This window comes from Ambystoma mexicanum, chromosome 11 (genome assembly GCF_040938575.1).
Source record: "Ambystoma mexicanum isolate Mex_15411 chromosome 11, UKY_AmexF1_1, whole genome shotgun sequence".
Taxonomy (NCBI): Eukaryota; Metazoa; Chordata; class Amphibia; order Caudata; family Ambystomatidae; genus Ambystoma; species Ambystoma mexicanum.
This window is the reverse complement of record NC_090934.1, coordinates 1,217,591,477-1,217,609,025: the sequence shown is the minus strand read 5'-3', so window position 1 is coordinate 1,217,609,025 and position 17,549 is coordinate 1,217,591,477.

The following is a 17,549-nucleotide window of genomic DNA, read 5'->3' as shown; positions in this document are numbered from 1 at the left end:
TACATCCGGTTACATTTTTCAGTCATATTTTTTAAAAAACAAGATATAACAGGAAGCATTTTTACAAGAATCCTAATATTTTAGAGACTATATACATGGGATAATTTAGGTTGGAACTGGATTAATCTGGAGCGGCCCGCTCTGGGATTCCAGGGGATTCCTCCAGTTGTTGCAGAGTGTGCCTGGGATGGCAACACTTTAGCTGATTAATATGGACCCACTTGTCTTCCCCTTCCGCCAGACTACCTTTGGGGATGCGGCTCTTATACGCTACTGGGGAGACCTTGTCTATAATTTCAAACGGTCCCTTCCATGTAGGCAAACATTTTCGCTGTTTGGCCTGGTTCCTTTGGAAATTGTATAGATAGACCCGGTCTCCCACAGTATATTCCTTCCTGGTGGTCTACAGGTCGTAGTGGGTTTTCATGCTATCAGCTGATCTTTCTAGATTCCGCTGAGCATAGGCAAAAGCATGCTGAAGGTGTTTCCTTAAATTCTCCACATACTCATGAGTTGTGGAGGCATTTATGAGTGTCTGCTCTTGGGTCCTTTAGAGCAAATGCTGGGGAAGCACCATCTTGCGTCCGGTCATCAACTCAAATGGTGACATTTTAGTAGCAGATGAAGGGGTAGATCTGATGGCCATTAGGACCAGAGGTAATTGGATATCACAACTTGGCTCAGAATCTGCCACAAACATTTTTAATATGCTCACAATGGTTCGGTTGTATCTCTCTACTGCTCCAGAAGAAGCTGGCCTGTAAGCAATGTGTAGCTTCCTTTTAACCCCCAGTATCTCCCACATCTTTACCACAAAAGTGATGGGTGGAAGGTTTCGAATGAATCTTAACCACTGGCAATTGCTCTGGGCAACCTTCCACACCACCGTTTTTTAGCCTGTCTGCGCCATTGCAAAAGGGGACCAGCCATGTGCAAATCAGTCAGCAGCTGCCGCCACCGAAGGTAGCAGCCCAGCCCGAACTGCTAGGCCAGGTCCCCTCTGCACAGAAAACCAAACAACCCCAGACATGTTTTGGCCTTGTTGGACCTCCTCAGTGAGGTGCAGCCTGGTTCCCTGTGGCGCAGCGAGCAAGGGACCCACATCTGGGCATACCCTCTCTCACAAGGAGAAACAAACTGACCACAAAAGTGATGGGTGGAAGGTTTCGAAGGAATCTAAACCACTGGAAATTGCTCTGGGCAACCTTCCACACCACCGTTTTTTAGCCCGTCTGCGCCATTGCAAAAGGGGACCAGCCATGTGCAAATCAGTCAGCAGCTGCCGCCACCGAAGGTAGCAGCCCAGCCCGAACTGCTAGGCCAGGTCCCCTCTGCACAGAAAACCAAACAACCCCAGACATATTTCGGCCTTGTTGGACCTGCTCAGTGAGGTGCAGGCTGGTTCCCTGTGGCGCAGCGAGCAAGGGACCCACGTCTGGGCATACCCTTTCTCACAAGGAGAAACAAACTGACCACAAAAGTGATGGGTGGAAGGTTTCGAATGAATCTAAACCACTGGCAATTGCTCTGGGCAACCTTCCACACCACCGTTTTTTAGCCCGTCTGCGCCATAGCAAAAGGGACCAGCCATATGCAAATCAGTCAGCAGCTGCCACCACCGAAGGTAGCAGCCCAGCCCGAACTGCTAGGCCATGTCCCCTCTGCACAGAAAACCAAACAACCCCAGACATGTTTCGGCCTTGTTGAACCTCCTCAGTGAGGTGCAGCCTGATTCCCTGTGGCGCAGCGAGCAAGGGACCCACGTCTGGGCATACCCTCTCTCACAAGGAGAAACAAACTGACCACAAAAGTGATGGGTGGAAGGTTTTGAATGAATCTAAACCACTGGCAATTGCTCTGGGCAACCTTCCACACCACCGTTTTTTAGCCCGTCTGCGCCATTGCATAAGGGGACCAGCCATGTGCAAATCAGTCAGCAGCTGCCGCCACCGAGGGTAGCAGCCCAGCCCGAACTGCTAGGCCAGGTCCCCTCTGCACAGAAAACCAAACAACCCCAGACATGTTTCGGCCTTGTTGGACCTCCTCAGTGAGGTGCAGCCTGGTTCCCTGTGGCGCAGCGAGCAAGGGACCCACGTCTGGGCATACCCTCTCTCACAAGGAGAAACAAACTGACCACAAAAGTGATGGGTGGAAGGTTTTGAATGAATCTAAACCACTGGCAATTGCTCTGGGCAACCTTCCACACCACCGTTTTTTAGCCCGTCTGCACCATTGCAAAAGGGGACCAGCCATGTGCAAATCAGTCAGCAGCTGCCGCCACCGAAGGTAGCAGCCCAGCCCGAACTGCTAGGCCATGTCCCCTCTGCACAGAAAACCAAACAACCCCAGACATGTTTCGGCCTTGTTGGACCTCCTCAGTGAGGGGCAGCCTGGTTCCCTGTGGCGCAGCAAGCAAGGGACCCACGTCTGGGCATACCCTCTCTCACAAGGAGAAACAAACTGACCACAAAAGTGATGGGTGGAAGGTTTCGAATGAATCTAAACCACTGGCAATTGCTCTGGGCAACCTTCCACACCACTGTTTTTTAGCCCGTCTGCGCCATTGCAAAAGGGGACCAGCCATGTGTAAATCAGTCAGCAGCTGCCGCCACCGACGGTAGCAGCCCAACCCGAACTGCTAGGCCAGGTCCCCTCTGCACAGAAAACCAAACAACCCCAGACATGTTTCGGCCTTGTTGGACCTCCTCAGTGAGGTGCAGCCTGATTCCCTGTAGCGCAGCGAGCAAGGGACCCACGTCTGGGCATACCCTCTCTCACAAGGAGAAACAAACTGACCACAAAAGTGATGGGTGGAAGGTTTTGAATGAATCTAAACCACTGGCAATTGCTCTGGGCAACCTTCCACACCACCGTTTTTTAGCCCGTCTGTGCCATTGCAAAAGGGGACCAGCCATGTGCAAATCAGTCAGCAGCTGCCGCCACCGAAGGTAGCAGCCCAGCCCGAACTGCTAGGCCAGGTCCCCTCTGCACAGAAAACCAAACAACCCCAGACATGTTTCGGCCTTGTTGGAACTCCTCAGTGAGGTGCAGCCTGGTTCCCTGTGGCGCAGCGAGCAAGGGACCCACATCTGGGCATACGTGGGTCCCGAGTCTGCCGGGCCTAGAGACCCAAGCTACTCCTCACTGATGACGCCCAACAAGGCTGAAACATGTCTGGGGATGCTTGTGGTCTCGTGCAGAAGGGATGCTACCTAGCAGTTCGGGCTGGACTGCCCCTTTTGGGGTAGGACCAAACCTGATTTGCATATGGTTTTTCCCCTTCTGTAATGGTTTGGCAGGCTGAAAAACGATGGTCTGGAGGATTGTCCAGTGCTTTGCCCGTGGTTATGATTAATTCAAAACCTTCCAGCTATCACCTTTCTGTTTTGCCAAAATCTCCAACATCTTTGTCATTACTTCACTGGTGAAGTTGCTACCTCTGTCTGACTCAATCCTTTGAGGTAGACCAAAACGGGAAAAGATGTGGTTAATCATCAGGGCAGCTGCTGTTTCTGCCTTGCAGTTTGGGGTCGGGAGACATTCCACCCACTTGGTAAACAAGCATGTGACGGTCAACATGTACTTGTTTCCTCTAGACGAGCGAATAACAGGGCCTACGAAGTCGATTTGCAAATCGGACCATGGCAGTGTCATCCCCCTCTTTTAGAGAGGCGCCCGTGTGTGAGGGATGTTGGCTGAAATTGTGCACACACAAGACACCCCTTCAAGTATTGGTCGAGGTCCTGCCCCATGTATGGCCAGTATGCAACCTCTCTTAAGATTTCCAGTGTTGTATGAAACCCCCTATGACCGGCGGTGGCCGCATCATGGGCGTGACTTAACATCAGGCTTCGGAATGAGGTAGGAACCACCCACTGATAATGGCCAGCTTGGGATTTCCTTACCAACAAACCGTCTTGGATTCGGAACCTTTTTGGACATTTCATCAACACTCTTAGGTCCTCTTTCCCAATGTAATCGGTATCCGTCAGGGGAAAGTCCTCAGGGTCCTCAATGTGTTGGTAAAACTTACCAATTATTGGATCCCCTTTCTGAGCTGTAATCAAATCAGCATCAGGGGTCTCCTTACTCCATTGTGCAGTTGAAAGATCATTGTGAGCCTTTGTCTGGGACCTAGTGATAGCAGTGACCTGGATTTCCCCCAACAGGGACTCAATCTCTATTAGATCCCCTTGGATGGCCCCGGTTTTGGCCAGCTGATCAGCTAAGTCATTTCCAGTTTTGTCTGGTCCCTCTTCTTTGGAATGACCCTTGATCTTTTTCCAGTAGATGGTCATCCCATTCGAGGTGACCAGATCATCAATGTTATGGATTAACTTCCCATGTTTCAGGGGTTTGTTATTAGCACATAACATGCCTCTGGTTTTCCAATTAACCAGGTGCTCCACGAACCCGTTCCGTACATAATCCGAATCTGTGATTATGACCAGTTCGTGGAGTTGATTTTGGATAGCAGTGAGGATGGCTTGATGCACCGCCATCAATTCTGCCACCTGACTATTTCGGGGACCAATTTTGTATCCAGCGGAGGGTTCTGGGGACTCATTCACCCATGCGTTCCCTACGCCGGCCACCAGTTCTTTTTCCCCGTTGTTCTCAACATGGTAAGAGCATCCATCCACATAGACAGTGTGCATTCCCTCACACTTGTCTTCTTCAAAGACTTTGTGTGGGGAATTAAGGTATGCCTCCATGTTGTCCTTGATTTTTAGACTTTCGTCCTCGAGACAGTTTTCTCTGGCACAATCATGCAAGTCAGCCAGACCTTGCGCGAGGGGACTCTTCTTGTTTTGGCCATATCTGACCTCTACAGGAAAGCCTTGCATTGACAGAATCCAGGAAGTAATTCAGGAATTACTCACATTTACGGCCCGGATTCTGTCACTTTGGAGATATTGCAGAGGCTGGTGTGCAGTCTCCACTATGATGTGTTCCCCCTGGATAAACGGGCGGTAATTCTTCAATGCCCACACCGTTGCCAGGAGTGCCTTCTCACAATCGTTGAATTTTTCCTCCACAGAGGATAAAGTTTTGCTCGCATAGGAGATTACTTTATTGACCTTGTCATGCTTTTGGTATAATACTGCCGTCAAGCACGTATTAGAGAACCCTGTCTCCAGGAAGAACTCCTTGTTTCTGACAGGGTAAGCTAGGCAAGGCGCTTGTGAGAGGCTTCTTTTGAGTTGTCTTCCTGCCTCGGCTTGTTCTGGACCCCATTCCCACTTGACCCCCCCCTTCAAGAGATGAATCAGGGGTCTGGTGATCTCTGCGTAGCCCTCAATGAACTTTCTGCTGTAATTAGTCAGTCCAAGGAGGCTCCTTAGTTCCCGCAGAGTTGTGGGATCCTTCAGTTTCTGAAGTGCTTCCACTTTCTTTTGTTGGGGACAGAGACCCTGGGGAGTAATCTCATGCCCCAAGAAATTAACACGGGTTCTACACCACTGTGCTTTCTGAAAGGAAAGTTTTGCTCCGGCCGCCCTCAACTGTGTCAGAACATAACGGATCTCCACTATGTGTTCTTCCACAGATGCCCTTTTATGAGGACATCATCTACATAAGCCAGGTTACCCCTCGCACCCAGGTCGGGCATGGCCTTATGTAGGAAAATGTTGAATTCATTGCCGGAGTTGAGGTGTCGGAAGGGAGTCCGGGTCCATGTGTACTGCTGGCCCCCAAAGGTAAAAGCCAGTTTGTATTGGTCCTCCCTACTGACAGGCACGGTCAAGTATCCATTGGTCAGGTTTATTGCTGTGAATACCTGTGACCCCTGGATCTAGGCCAGCCCATGGTCAATGTAGGGCAGAGGCCATCGGGAAGTATGGACCCGTTTGTTGAGCTCCCTAAGGTCGGCACAGAGTCTCCACTGGCCGTTTGGCTTCAATATTCCCAGCACCGGATTATAGAAAGTGCTGTGGACTGGACGGATTATTCCCCGGGACTCAAGGTTCTTAATTATTTCAGTAAGGGACTCCATGGATGCGAGAGGCAAGCGATATTGCTTCACAAACACTGGAGTCATGCCAGGGTTCGTGGGAATTGTTGTTGTGTGGATGTCGGTGCGACCACAGTCATATGAGTCTACCGCAAAGAGATCTTGGAAATCCAAGAAAACTTGTTTCAACTTTTGCTTCTGTTCCAAAGTCACACAGGCATCAGCTAGGTTGACTATCTCTTCCACCATCTGCCTGAAGCCTGGAAAGACTTCTGGTTTGGCTATCTCAGCGGCCTCCTCCAGCTGGGAGGAGAAGTCCCTGGTCAGAGTGCTGATTTGGACTGGAGGCTTCAGGTGGGAAAGGCAGCCCTCATGGTCCTGGAAAATCACCTCATCCCTCCTGAAGTCACAAGTCACATCTTCCTTACCATAAGGGCAAGAAGTGTACACCAGGAAGTGCTCCCTTCATGCCGGGTGAAAATCCTGTCTGGTGTTGTACTTTCCTCACTGCCACTGTCAAAACAGTCCTTGGGGATTGGTCCTAACAGTTCATTTCCTAAATCAATGGAGAAATGTCGGTCATCAACCGCCATTCCAATAATGGTGCCTGCGGCTAGAGTAATACTCTGTAAGTCGCTGTTATCCACCTCTATTGGAATGGTGTCACGTTCTATGTTGACTAATGGTGTTGGGTTTACCCCTAACCCTTGCTGTTGGAGAGAAGCATTTAGATGAATATAAGCATCAGGGTTTTTCAATTTTTGTCCTCTTTTAACTTTCACTTCCAGGGAGAATTGTCGGGTCCTTTCTAGGATGGTGACTTCCTCTTTAAGCTGAATTTCAACTGCATAAGGTAGCAATTGAGCTGACCTAAATGCTTTTTCTTGATCATCAAATCCCATGGGATTATCCGCTAATCGGGACCAAGCTTTGAAGTTATTAGGTCCAAACTAATGGCGAAGCGATTGAGAATGTCACTGCCTAAGTAAAAAAAGGCGGCAGTGACGTCTCGCAAGACCCAACAATTATGGACTATGCTCTTGTTGCCAATGGAGATTTTGAGCATATACCTGCTTGGCAGGAGATGTTTGGAATTGGGTGTTTCCAGATCAATTTCCCATTTGTCTATCAGTTTGAATGTGGGAATGGCTGGATCTTTTGGGAGTTGGCGGAACATGGCTTCGCTGATGAAACTCTTACCGTTGTTCACACACACTCGAGCGAGAACAGAGTCCTTCCCATCATTTAACTGAACAGGGATGAACAACTGCTCTCCAATTTCCTGAATATCAGCCACGCTCTGAGCTGATTTCACATCTTTCTGGACTATAGGAGTGGGAGTGTCTGATTGTGGATTGGTAAAGAATTTCAGAGTATTTCCTTCCAGTGTGGAATACCACCTTAAACTGGAAGGAAGATTGATTTTCAGAAATAGAGAGGACCCCCCATCACCAGTCTGTTGTCCTACTGCTATTACTATCACGTCTGGAATTTGGTTGTTCTGGAAGTGAAATTCTAGTTGGTCAGATTTTTGTTCAACCATGTGGCAGGTGCCATTTAAACTAACATGGTTGACCATTTAGTTCATCAAAGGCCCTTTTGGACAGAAGGGTATCTTGGGATCCAGTGTCCACCAATGCCCAAATTGTACCCTGCCCCTGTACTTGTACCGGGGCATAGTATCTTCCCTCCTTCTCCTCAAGGGGGCACAGATAATGCACATTTTTGGACAACTGGTGGGCTAATTTTCTGGTTTTGGACATTGAGAGAGAAGAGATTTGGGCAGAATTCTGTGGAGAGCCTGGGGAATCTGAAAGAAAAAGTTGGCAACTGGAAATGGGGTTTTTGGTATTGATGGTTCTGGGATAGAATGATGGGCGGCGACAGCTCAATCCCCACATCTACCGAGTCTGGATTGGAATCTCTTGGGACCCATTTTTCCTTGGGAGGAGTTCCCCCATCTCTGAAGAAGAAGATCCTTTTCCCAGGATCTTCTGAGGATCCCTCTCCCTCAAATTGGAAGACCTGTACCTCCTCCACAAAGTGGGTCTGTTTGGGTCCTTTGTTTCTCCTGCCCCCCCTCTGCTCCTTGGGAGGCAGGCTTTCAGGGGCAGGAGATTTTGTTTCCGGTTCCTGGTTTTCCAGGGGCTGTTTACAAGTTGGGAAGGAAGCTTCCTCCAAGGCTTTACACCCCTCTTCCCCTTGTGCCTCCTCCCTGGGAACCGGTGGGTTATCAGGATGCTGCCCCCGACATTGTTCTGGAGAACCAGGCCCAGAGTTTGGGGCATTCTGCGGTGGCATGCTCATCTGAGGGTTCTGTTGAGCCCTCAGTATGTGACCCAGATCCCGTGCCATATTTTGGATCTGGGGCTCAAGTTGTGAAACCTGCTCAGGCTGATACGGGGCTCTATTTTCTCCCCTGGGCTGATCCCGGGAAGGGTAGCTATCCCTTCTCTGGTAATACCCCGGATTGGGAAGATTTGGGTACCCCTCCACCCTTGCCCTCCTCTCTCCCGGATTAGGTTGTCTGGGCTCAGGGAATTGGGAAAAGAAGGATGGATGGTTTTGGGGCTGGAAACCTTGTGGATACCTGGGAAAAAAGTTCTGCCCAGTGTTTGGGGAATTTCTGCCCTCCTGTGGGAAGTTAGGAGGGAAGTTCCCGGGGTCAGGTGCTTGGCTGGATCCCCTCCCTTTGGCTGGAGGAGTCCACACATAACCCAGGATTGGTCGGTTTCCCTTGTAGCAGGGACTTACATAGTCAGGGGAGCAGGGGACCCCATTTGTGGGACTACCTCCTCGACTCCCTGTCTGTGACTGGCCCGAGGACCTGCTGGGCTGTGAATTATTTGGTGCAGGCAGGTTTTTAGGCCCCCCCATCTCCAAATCCAAAACGGGGCAACCTTTACCTCTGCCACCTTGGCAGAAGCAGGGGTGCTGTTGGTTTTGGGGTTTTTCTGCGCATTACTTTTATTTTTTATGGGCTTCTGCACCTCATAGATCCGGGTAGCTTGCTCAATGACCCAGTCTAAAGATATTTCCTCTTGAAAATCTCTCACGAGCTGGGTCATTATGTACTTGGGAAGAGCATGGAAAAATGTGTTGATGAATTCTTTGCTGTCCGTGTGCACCCTTCTGGTGGTCTGCGCAAAGGCACGCTTCAATTCTTGCACGAATTCTTGTGGGGCCTGATCCTCCCCACATTGCAAATTGTAGGCTGCCTTGCGAGCTTCTTGGGGATTCCTATGTACAGAAAAATGTTTCAAGATGGCCGCCCTATATGTGGACCATCTTGAATGGTTTTGGTCCTCCAGCCCTGCAAAGAAACTGGAGTATTCAGGGGAGAATGTCCATTTGACGTACTGGATGCAGCTACTGCTGTCCTTCAAATGGAAAGTCTCCATCATTTGCTCATAGAGCTCCAAGTGTTCCCAAACAGAATACTTGGCGTTCCTATGATAAGGCGTGATAATACTCCTGATTGCCTTAATCTGTTTTAAGGGGTCCTTAAGCAAGGCCCTTTTCACCTTATTGGCCTTTTTGGTTCGGGTAACCCTGGTCCAGTCATCCTCTGATTCAGAAGCACTGCTCCCAGAGGTGCCTGTCTGATCTTTCAGGTTTTCCTGGATTCTGCTAGCCTGGGAATAGCTGGCAGAATGTGGGGACCTGGTCTCCTGTGTCCTGTGACGCTCAGAGGAGTCTTCAGATCCCTCCTCGCTACCAGGATTTAATGGGCACCCCCCCCCCCCCACTGACCTAACTGGGCAGAGGTTTTCAGGATGCCCTTAGTGGGCCTACTCTCCTGGGGTTCCCCACTAAATTGCACTCTACTTAGGTGCCCATACCCGGATGCCCGCCCATCCATTCCTGGGTGGTACTGGCCTATAAGCCCCATCCTTTTGGCTGGATGGTAATCTGCCATCCCTATGGCCCTGTGCTCATGTGCGACAGGGGACATGGGGGTGGCAGAGTCCAGGGACTGGGAGAGATGAAGGCCTCTGGTACTAGTGCTCCTGAGGTTATGCTCAGGCGTTTCCCTTTCCCAGCGAACCTCATCTCTATCAGCCCCTGCTCCCTGTTGCAATGCAAGAGCCTGTGCTTTCAGTTCCTCAGTTAAGGCCTTACTAGACTCTATCAATCTCTCATGCATGGCTACCTGTTGCTGGAGCCTATCATTGTGCTGGCAGAGAGCCTCATTCTCTCTCTGTGCCTCCTGATTGGTCCTGGAGTACTGGGCCAGTCTTTGCTGCAGGAGGGTTACCTCCTGAGTCCCATCCCTACTGGCCTGCTCCTTACTTGCCAGAGCCTCTTCCACCCTCCTTGTGTGCTCTAACAGGTTCTGATGCTCTTTTTGGAGGTCACCCAGCCCCTGGAGGGCCAAGTGATTTTCTTCAGTTTTTCATTTTAAATGGCAGACTTCCTGGCCTAAGGTGTCCCTTTCCTGACTAAGAGTCTGCATCTGTGCCGCCAGGTCGTCCCTTTGCCTTTGAAGGGCACCAGCTTTCTGGCGCTCCTGATCAAATTCTGCCTGGGTATCCAGGTCTTTCAGGATCAGTTTATTGCTCTCTGCCTTTTCCCTATCTAGGGGGCTTTGCAGGGTGACAACCTGCTCAGCACATGCCCTATTGAAATCTAATTGTTGCTCCAGCTTTTTCTGGCTCTGCAGTAGGGAGTCCAAACCTTCTTGGTACTCCTTCTGCAAGGCCAGACATCTGGTATCCTGGTCACACTTTTCCTGTTGCAGGATACACATGTCCTCTTTTATTTTAATGAGATACTGTCTGCTCTCATTTTCTGACTCTTGACTTCTGTGCATCCTCTGCTCAGAAGAGACCAGGTCAGATTGGGCCTTCTCTAACGCGATCTGTTGCCTATTTGCCAGATCTTGGCCTTCAGCACATTTGTCCTGCATGGCTCCCATATATAGATACTAATATGCCGCTATCCTAACCATCTTGTCGTGTTCATCTTTAGCTTTAGGAGCCATGTATAGTTCACTCAGGGCCACATGTAAGGGACCCTGATCTCTCCAGATTTCTAACCCAGTTGCAGTGACCTGTCGTGTGATTGCCTGCAACCACGCATCCTGGCCCTGCTCAGTCCATTCACCTCTCACAAATAGCTTATGTAAGAAGTGCTCTCTGGCTATTTTGATGTCTACCAGTGTCGTCATTCTGGAATTTGAGTTCCTTCCTGACTTACAGAAGTTTATATTTTATTTTGCAAAACAGAACGTTTCCTTAGAGCGTTCCTTTGAGGGGTGCTTTCACAGTGTAAAACAGCGGGGTGATCTAACCGGATATGTGTATCCGGTCAGTTGACACACTGTATTAAGCTGCACAAGTGGTAACTCTAATCCAGAATATCCCGGCTACGAGCCCCCACTTTGTAAGCGACTTCAATTCAACACTACAGCTAAGTCAATGCCTAGTCTGGGATGCTGATGGAAGCCCTTATTGATGTATTTGTATGTCCAGTTCATTTACTCTGGATGACAACCCTTATATAACACCCCTCTCTCAGAATCCCCCCGACCCCGCTGAGCCAAGAAGTAGGTATGTTTTGCAAATTTAAAAAGGTTTATTTGAAAATTAAACAATATATATCTATCACACTTTTATAGTAAATTAATATTTGATAGCACACTTGTGAGGATGACAGTGATCAACAATGGATAATGTTACAGTGGTACACTCTTTTTGATGGCTTAGAAGTGATATAGAGAGGATGAAGTAGCTGAGAATGCTTTTATGGCTTCAAGGACAATGCAATGATGAATGAAAATGCAGTACAGAAAATAAACTTGATATGACTTCAACAAAAGACAATGTAATCACTGTTCTTTGACAATTCACCCCCCCGCCCCCTTTATGCAAGGTAAAGAGATGGAAGGAAAGCACACAGATCTCAGGAATGCAATCAAATATAATTCAGTTCCCCCCTAGCAAGCTTAGAGGAAAAGGGATGATTTTAACACAGGCAAAGTACTTTAAAGGTGGTATGCAAAGAAGTGAAAAATATGCTCAAAATGCTTTTAATTCCCTATAGGAGGTTCCGGGTGAGTGAGAGATACTTTAAATTAATTCAGGATCACTTTAGCAATGCTTTATGAATGATTGTCAGGTTGCACACGAATTTCAGCAAGGAAGGCAAGGACAAATATTTTTACACGTGGCTGAAATTAAGCAACATGTCAAATCGCGGCAAATTTAGTCGCGTGCGTCGAGCGCATTTATGGAGGCACTATAAGGAGTAGGAAGTCGGTTCTAGGCTCATTTGAAAGCTCAGAATCTTAGCTTTAAGATGACACAAACGGTTCCGGAGATACGGCCAATTTAGTAAAGGTAGTTTTTCGTATTTGAAATTTTAAAGCTCAGAATGACAGACGACAGTTTTCAGTTTTAAGGATGACAGAATGACACGATTCTAGGAGGCAGTTCTAATAGGCTAAAATAGTTTGGATTAGATTATTTTAACTAAGAGATTGGTTTTGGCACAGTGCTAGCTGGGTACTCACACTAGATTTTGGACAGGAATGGGCCTCGTCACGGATCTGGTCAACAGGTTGAACGGGACTTCTGGCAGTTCTGCTCACAGCGTCTGGTCTCTCGTTCTCTCTGGTTCCGGATACAGCACTGCTTTCTGGATACTGCTACAGGTTCTTGCAAAAGTTCTTGGCAAAGAATTCAAACAGCTCGCCCGGCTGTTGAATAGTTTGGTTGGTTTTGAGGCCTGCTGAAGAGGATTCAGCTTGTGGATTCAAGCCTCTCTACTACAAATTCTGGAGTTAATTTCTGGTCTCTGGAGATTGATGGATTTGAAGTCTGGATCTCTGGATGTGAAGTCTGAAGTCTCCCGGCAAAGCATCCCGCAAGAAAGTGGAAAGTGAATGTCTACCAGGGTTCCAGTGGCTCTTTTTATGTGTTTAGAAAATGGGTGTGTGCCTGGGCCTAGCTGAGCCTGCCCCTCTCACTTATCATTGGCCAAGCTTTCCTCTCTCCCTTGATTGGGGGAAAGAAATGGAGTGTCAGAGTGATGCTGTAGGTTTTATGGTCAGAGGAACCTCCCCTTGTCAAATTGCACACAAATCTATTTCTGACCCAAATACATATTTATCTATGTACCATTTTTCTAATATTATAGGTCCAGTTAGCATATTTTCTGTAGCACCAAACCATCCGATCCCTGTCTTTGTACGATATCCTGTCCACTTATGGCAGAATTCTCCTCTTTTCATCCAGATAACGACCTCTAAACCTTTCCAGATTTTACACACATGTGCACCAGGGATATGGGTTCCAGATGATAAAGTGTCAGATTTTTAACATGCATACATTTGGAGTAACAACCTTTTTTTCCGCTACTATCCCCAAGAACATACCACAGGGTCCTAACACCTCTTAAAATGTGCACAGAAAAATCACAAAAATGATGATGTTATTTATATAATTGCGACAAGTCCGCACTGTGAATTATCCATCTTCTTAAAATCATGCTCTGGCCCCAAAGGGGTGTGGTTTTCCAAAGCACATGGTGGAATTTCTGGTTTATCCACTTCCCCCAAGCTCAGCTTGCCCTCACAGGCACTGCCCCTCCCAGTTTCTCCCAAGAGGAAGCCATTTTACGACCCCCCCAATATAACATTTGCCTGAGTCCAGGGCAGGGCTTTGTTCAGTTTCCTGTAGTCCCCAGGTGCCACTCCCCTAATTCAATCAGAGAGGTGTCATCTCCTTTTGGCAGGGGCAGCAGAAGGCAGCCAGGCCTGGGAAGAGTGGCTGAGCAGGTTTCCCTCCTGTCGGGAGTAGTTGCCGGGCAGAATTCACTCTCTTCAGCCAGGCTTCAGCTAAATGTCCCTTTAGTTCCCAGTTTTCTACATTCAAATCCAACTTACAATTTTTGCACATGCAGCTAGAATGCTGATTCTAAGTTCAAAACTATGACATTTAAACAATTGCAACCTCTGTGACACTCACAAGTAGGTCACTCATGTATTCTAAAAATTTCGATTTTAGTGGCTTTAAACCCAAATTCACTTAAGCTGCTGACATCCCCAGCTATTTTTTATATATACATTAAATAATTACTTCCTTCAAGTAATTTCAGAATATAGTTTTACATTGTATCCACCGCTTAGCAAGTCTTTCCTTGGCCTGGTTTGGGTTCATTTGCTCAGTTTTACACAAAAGTCTGGTGGTTTTAAAACGCTGGCTTTCTGATAGTGGTGAGCACCAGTATTGCATCCATTTTGACATTAAGAAAATGAATTCCCCACAGTTCTGGGTTGCTTTGCCAATCAGCATTGCCATTCCCAATGGTTTCAGGCTACTGTGTGTGTAGCCCAATGGTGGTTTTAGGCAGTGCCCTCCTGTGCTCACAACATAGGCAAAAATGGGTGGCAGCCTATTCTTCCTGTTTTCCCTGTGCACTCTCTGGGGAGTTCTGTCTGGCCATCATGATGTTTTCAATGCCAGTAATGCACAGTTTTATGATAGGGCTTGGATGCATGGGTAAAACATCCCACAATATCCAATGTTACCTAACTCATAATTAGGTGGTATTTAAAAAATATCACCATGGGCCTCATTACGAGGTGGGCAGAATGGGTTTAACGGCACCGGTAATGGTGCCGGTAAACCCATTCCGCCCTATTACGAGGTTCCCTTGCGGGACCCGCTCAGAACGTTTGGTCAGACCAGATGTCCTTTGCGGGTCCCGCAAGGGGACCAGGGAGCTAATAACAGTAGCCCCTATGGGGGCTCAATGGGAATGGGGATGGGTTTTTTGAATGAGGAATTACTGGGTCCTCCAAGGTTGGAATGACCCGGTAATTCTTCATTCAAGGAACCCGGACCCGGACACGATTTTGGAGGCAGCCATGGCTCTAATAGCCAATGGCTACCTCCAAACTCGTAATGAGGCCCTACATGTGTTCATACTATTATGAATTGGTATTGAGAAATGTAAGTTTGTTTTAAAATGGAAAATCATTTGTTAATGTAATCATATCGATTATTTGTATGTATGCTGCCAGTTGGATTGTTGACTTTGTCTAATCTCTATACTTTCTGGGATGTGTGGATGTGTAACAGGGTCCACTGCTTGGCCCTGGGGACTGAAGGGGCAATGGCCTAAGGGGTCTGGTGCATTAGATGGTTCCGGAGGGGCTATGTTGTGGATCCCTTGGTCAACTAACCTTTCTCCCTGGCACATGGCACTATGCAGAACAATGGCATTTAACCCCCTCCCCAACTGAGAGAGCCTGGAGCTCTGTCTGACTTGATCCAAGACTCCATCCTAGATAAGGATAAAGATAGGTAATCATATCCCTCCACTTGATGATAGTACTGTGTATCTAGATCCAGTTTCAGCAACAGACAATACAGCAAATAAGTAATTTCTCAGTGTTATGGGACACACACTGACATCTGACAGCATGCATATTCCGAATTTCAAGTTCTCGGCTTCATGAATGGCGAAAATACATTGCAGGGAGCAAAGCAACAGGCGGTTTTATGGTCATTCCATCGAAAAAGATGCATCGAAAAAACAATGGGCCTCATTACGACCCTGGCGCTAATGGGTTAACGGCGCGGTAAAAGGCTGCAGCGCCGTTATCCCATTAGCGCCTGATTACGAGGTCCCTTTGCGGGACCCGACCTTCACGGCTGGTCTACACTAGCCATTAAAGTAGGGACCCGCAAAGGGACCTTGGTGCTAAGTACGGTACCGCAATTTGCGGTACTGTACTTAGCGCATTCCCCATTCCCATTGAGCCCTATGGGGCAAAAATGGGAATGGGGAAGGGCCATGGAGGAAGGGGGAATTACCGCCCCGCCAACCTTGTAATGGGGTGGTAATTCCCCCTTTCTCCATGGCGGAGTCGGTAAGTTACCAGCATGGACCATGGTGCTATTAGCACCATGGTTTTCCGCCTGGGTCATAATGAGGCCCAATGCATCGAAAAATATGCATAGAAAATAAATGCATCAAAATTTTATTTTTAACATTAAAAGTACATATCCATCGAAACTTTTCCATCAAATGGATATGCACTTTTAAATGTAAAAGATAGCATTTTGATGCTTTTATTTTCAACGTTAAAATGTTACATGGTGCTGTCCAGTGCTGAAATTTCGGCACTGGCCAGTTCCTTGTAACGTTTTAATGTTTTTTTGTATATTGGGGGGATCTCTCCAGATCCCCAACCCCCATGCACACCACCCTTAACCCCAACCCAACCCCAACCCTAATCTAACCCTTAATCTAACCCTAAATCAAACCCCAGCCCCAACCCTAACCCCTACCCTAATCTAACCTTAATCTAACCCTTAATCTAACCCTTAATCTAACCTATACATAGAAATTAACAATAGAAAATTATTCAATGAATATGCTTTTCGATGGAAAGGCAATTCAATGAATAATTTTCTATGGAGAGGTATTCGATGGAAAGGGTTTAGATGGAAAGACCAGATACCAACAGGAGCATTGTTCTCCAGCAAGAGATTATTATGTTGGGATACAATGTTTCAATTTTGCCATGTGCACAATATGACAATGATGTGTATTTCTATTATCTAATTCACAGGCCGGAAACACAGGATACCACAGCTCAGCACAGGCAGCAGGAGGAGGGTCAGAGTGGGAGACACATTTCCAAGATGGCATGTAGGCCAGTTGTAGACGTGGCCCAGCCCCCCTACAATAAAAGCAATCCCGGGTACACCAGGGACAACAACCAATCCCAGCCTTCACTGAAAATACAGGCCACAGTTGCTCTGGGTGGGTTGTTTAAGAAGGGTGTGGCAGATAGTGGGAGAGTGTTGGAAAGTGATACAAGGAGCAATAAGAAGGGGTAGAAGACCACAGATGATGTCTTAGAGAAGAGCAAGCAGGAGGAACAGCAGAGGAGGTGATATATGAGGAGGATCCCTAAAAGAGGAGGATTTGATAGTCAGAGGAGGACGTGGTGGTAACAGCAGATGAGGTGGTGGTTTCAGAGGAGGAGGTGAGGGTACCAACAGATGAAGAGGTGGTGACATTAACAACAGAGAAGGTGGTACTAGGAGCAGAGGAGTCTGAAAAAAGAGAGAGAAGGACATGGAGATCGGAGTAAAGCCAAGGATAGGAAGATAGCAGGTGATTGGGTTGTCTGAAGGGAGGCCGAGGAGGCGAGTGGAGGAACGAGACTCAGGAAAGGAGGTCAGAGGAGTAGCAGTCAGGGTAACAGAGAGAGAGTGACTGAGACTTGAGGGAGGAGGCACGCCAGAATCGAAGAAAGACAAGCTGCCAGTGGTCAGCAGCATTGACCCCTGATCTCTAATCTTCTGACAGAGATACTGCGACTGTACCAGAATATGGTCTAACAGGCAATCCAATTGAATAAAATACTTTTTGCACCCGAGGAAAAAGATCCGAAGAAAGGGTTTGAGAACCTCTGGGAAACCTGAAATGTCTCCTGAACCTGACTAGTCACAAATATTTGTGTGTCCTTTGTGTTGCTTTTTATGCTCATAGGTCCATGTACAGAAAGAGAACTGATGTTGAAACAAGGTGATAAATCTACATATCTAATAAATATACGATGTAATATGTTACT